This window comes from Phocoena phocoena, chromosome 14 (genome assembly GCF_963924675.1).
Source record: "Phocoena phocoena chromosome 14, mPhoPho1.1, whole genome shotgun sequence".
Lineage (NCBI taxonomy): Eukaryota > Metazoa > Chordata > Mammalia > Artiodactyla > Phocoenidae > Phocoena > Phocoena phocoena.
In genome coordinates, this window is record NC_089232.1 from 5391710 (window position 1) to 5396100 (window position 4391).

The following is a 4391-nucleotide window of genomic DNA, read 5'->3' on the forward strand; positions in this document are numbered from 1 at the left end:
AGGGAAGGGCCTTTGGTGGCACCTACTTCCTCTTCTTTCTCTGGACGGCATGGGGGGTGGGGATTGTGAGCGGTGAGGTGAGGAGAGGATGCCAGCCGGGGAAGCCCGTGTGTCAGATGCAGATTTGCTTGTAAGTTTCCAGCTCCGTGCAAAACACACATGTCCCAAAGTAACACACCGTAAGTAACACACCTTTTAAAAAGGGAAGACAGTTTCATTCAAAACTTGCTACCCAGATACTGAAAACATTTTGGTGAATATCTTTGGAAAGTTTGCTGTCCTTTTTACAATAAGTATTTTCCCAAATGTCTATGGGTAAAGTACAGTACTCACATATTTATCTAAATATAAAAATATAAGAACGGAACTCTATTACACATTCTGCTTTGTAATCCATTTTTTCCCTCGCTCAATAATATACGATGAACATCTTCCATGTCATTAAATATTATTTTACAATGTATTTAATTGTTGCATATCTCTTTTTTTTTTTTTTTTTTAATTTTTTTGGGTGCGCGGCACGTGGGATCTTAGTTCTCCCATCGGGTATCGAACCCGTGTCCTCCGCATTGGAAGCGTGGAGTCTTAACCACTAGACCACCAGGAAAGTCCCATACACTCTAAATTCCTGTTGACCACTTGCCCTCTGTCTAACCCCCCTCAGTTTTCACTCTGCATCACTGGTCCTAAGGGACAAAGGAAGAGAGATGAGAACCACTCCCCTCTGGGCCTCACAGAAGCTCTGGAAGAAGCTGGCTCCCCCAGATCCAGTGAGAAGAAAGGAAGTATCAGGAGACTAAGAGACCTGGCTTTCTCCTTCAGCCTTGATAGCCTAGCCTCGGGGGAGGGGGAGTGTGAGGCGCAGACAGTGCTTAATGCAAAACCCAACAAAAGGATAAGAGTGGCGGGACCCGGACCAGAGATCCCCCCGGCAGGGCTCTCATTTGGAAGGAAGGCCGGCAACAAGCACAGAGTTGAATCTACTGATTCCCAGGTGTGACTGACGGATTCACATTCCCTAAATGGTCCCCAAAGGACATTGCTTTTGAAAAGGGCTGTTGTCACACCAAAGAATCCTTAACTGCTTGAGTTTTCGGAAACGCAAGCTAATATATTTGGTCACTGCATCTTCCTGGGCTAACCCAGCGTTTCAAAACTTCCTGTTCCGTCACGGCAACATACGGGCTGAAGGTAGAGACACACAAAGCACCTCAAAGAAAACGGAGATGAGAAAAATGCATTTTCTTCAAAGAGCTCGTTGTCTAGTGTGGGTTCAGGAGAAACGCAAGAGGACCAGGGGCAGCGCAAGGCAAGGGACAGGCACGACCTCTGAGCCAGACTGTGGAGGTGGAGCGGGTGCAGCCCTAGGCCACCGCTTGCCAGTGCAAGTAGCCCTGTGCGAGGTTACCATCCCCGCTGAGCCTCCGGCGACAGAAATAGAGCCTGGCCCTGGGCGAGTGGGAGGTTTAAAGGATGAAAGCACACCAGCCCTTGCAGGACGTGTGGGCTGACCGGAAAGAAGCCATCAGACCGAGGTCAGAGGCCAGGAAACACTTGGAAGAGGGAGGCCCTGGCGTTTGGAGAGTTTCCACTGACACAGATGGAGAGGGTAAGGTTTCAGAGAGACAGGGCTTGGAGGGCGAGCTGCATGGAGGACAGTCAGGGGAGAGACCGGAACGTTCACGCCGCGCTGTGTGTCCGGATGAGGCATGAGAAGGAGTTAAGTCAGGAAATCAGGGCCTAAAGTGCTGTCCTGGAGAGCTGTGCCCAGCGTGGAGGTGAGGACACGCCAAAGGCTTTGAGCAAAGTATACCATGTGCAGACGGTGACGGTAGGCGTCACCGGGCAGATGGGTGGGAGGGGAAGGGGGGTGGATGTGAGGCCCCAGGAGGCCCTGGTGGAAACCCAGGGCATTGATGGGGGTGGGGCTCAGCGGGATATGGAGGGGATAATGGAGGGGGGCTGGGCCCCTTTAGGATGTGTGACCATCTCTGAGGGGCCCTGGGCTCAGTTTTAAATATTACTCAGCCATAAAAATGAATGAAATAATGCCATCTGCAGCAACATGGATGGACCTAGAGATGATCATACTAAGTGAAGTAAGTCAGACAGAGAAAGACACATAACATATGTCACTCATATGTGGAATCTAAAAAAATGATACAAATGAACTTATTTACAAAACAGACTCACAGACACAGAAAACAAATTTATGGTTACCAGAGGGGAAAGGAAGTGGGGGAGGGATAAATTAGGGGTTTGGGATTAGCAGATGTAAACTACTGTATATAAAACAGATAAACAACAAGGTCCTACTGTATAGCACGGGGAACTCTATTCAATATCTTTTAATAACCTATAATGGAAAAGAATCTGAAAAAGAATATATATATATATAACCAAATCACTTTGCTGTATACCTGAAACTTTGCAAATCAACTCTATGTCAATAAAAAACAAGTGCTCTGCTGTCACTGTCTCGAAATTCTTACTAGCTTTTGACAAAGAGCCCCACCGATTTTGAACTGAGTCTCACAAAATATGCTTGAGAGGCAGACATTTGGGCTCCAGAAAGTGTTTGGACGGGGAGTGGGGCTGAGGGGAGAAGTGACTGAAAGAGCTGGGGATTCGGGTGAAGAGATGGGGAGTACGATGGTGTTTGTGTGTGTGATGGTCCAGCCGTCCCAGGGAGGCGCTTGAAAACAAGTTGGGAATTTGACCCTAAAGCTCAGAAAAGAACTTTGAGACATAGTTATTTACGTGGAAATCATATCCTCTGATTAACCTTTTCTTCAAACACTCGAGAATCGCTCCACTTTATTTTCACGAGAGGCATTACTTTTGTAATTTAAAAAATGAAATTGCAGGGCTTCCCTGGTAGCACAGTGGTTGAGAGTCCGCCTGCTGATGCAGGGGACACGGGTTCGTGCCCCCGCCGGGAAGATCCCACATGCCGCGGAGCGGCTGGGCCTGTGAGCCATGGCTGCTGGACCTGCGCTTCTGGAGCCTGTTCTCTGCAACGGAAGAGGCCACAGCAGTGAGAGGCCTGCGTACCGCAAAAAAAAAAAAAAAAAAAAAAAAGAAATTGCAAAACAGATTTTAAAAAATGAAATTGACAAAAGCATTTAGTCAATAATAATACACGTGCTTTAGAAATGGGTGTAGGAAGTAACGTTAAAAAGGGTCAAGAAGCGAATCTGCAAGATAACTGTTACTGTCTCAATTATGTCCCACACCCCAAATGCCCTATGTTGAAGTCTTAACCCTCAGAACCTCAGACTGTGACTGTATTTGGAAATAAGGCCTTTACAGAGGTAATTAAGTTAAAATGAGGTCATGAAGGGGAGACCTAATCCAATAAGACTAGGGTCCTTATAAAAGGACGAGATCAGGACACAGACACACATAGGAGAGACCATGTGAAGACACAGGGAGAAGACGGCCGTCTACACACCAAGGAGGGAGGTCTCAGGAGAAACCCACCCTGCTGCCACTGTGGCCTCAGACTTCCAGCCTCCAGGTCTGAGAACATAAAATTCTGCTGTTTAAGCCCCTGGCCTGTGGTACCTCGTTCCAGCAGGTCCTAGCAAACAGCCACCTTCCCTGAGAAGAACAAGAGGCAGAAAAGTCCTTGGAGACTGGCTAGAAGTGGTCAGGGAGGAAGAGGGGGAAGCAGGAGGTCAGGTCACAACATAAACAGTGTCTGCGCGATGGCGGTGGGCGGTGGATGTCGGTTGTCAGTGAGGATGCAGGGCTTACGGAAACCTGCTGGGCTTTAACACCAGGAAGTCACTGGTGACCTTTGAAAATGTCATTGGTGCAGCAGGGGAAAACCAGGCGCAGTTAGGTTGGGGGGAAGGTGACACGATGGAGGGATGGAGAATCCTTATTTTCAAGAAGTTTCAGTATGAAGGGCAGGGACAGATAGGACAGTAGCTTGAGGGGGAACCAGAACAAAGGGAAGGACTTTTTTAGGGTGGTATGTAGGGAGTCCTGGGCGAGCATGGCTGTAGAAACCCCAGAGAGGGAACCAATCTCCATTTGTTAAATGAGTGAGAAGGAAACTCCCGGGACCGGGGGAAGGGCACCAAGCCCAGGTGGACAGCTAGCCCACGGCAGTGGCTTGGCCTGACGTCTAGCGAGGAAGGGCTCTTCCAAGTGCTGGCAGCCACTGAACTCCGCTTAGCTCCAACAGGTTCCCGTAAAGAGCCTGAGGCCTGGCTTCCTCTCCCTTCCGTCCCTTCAGAAGTCCCCTTGCAGATTTGGAGGGACGGGGACTGGCCTCCCAGCAGGCAGCACACAGGTTGTGAGCATCTGTTCCCCCATCACTTGCCCTCCAGCAGAGCAGCTGGCGCCGTGAAGCAGGCACTGAGCTGACCTACAGACCTTCG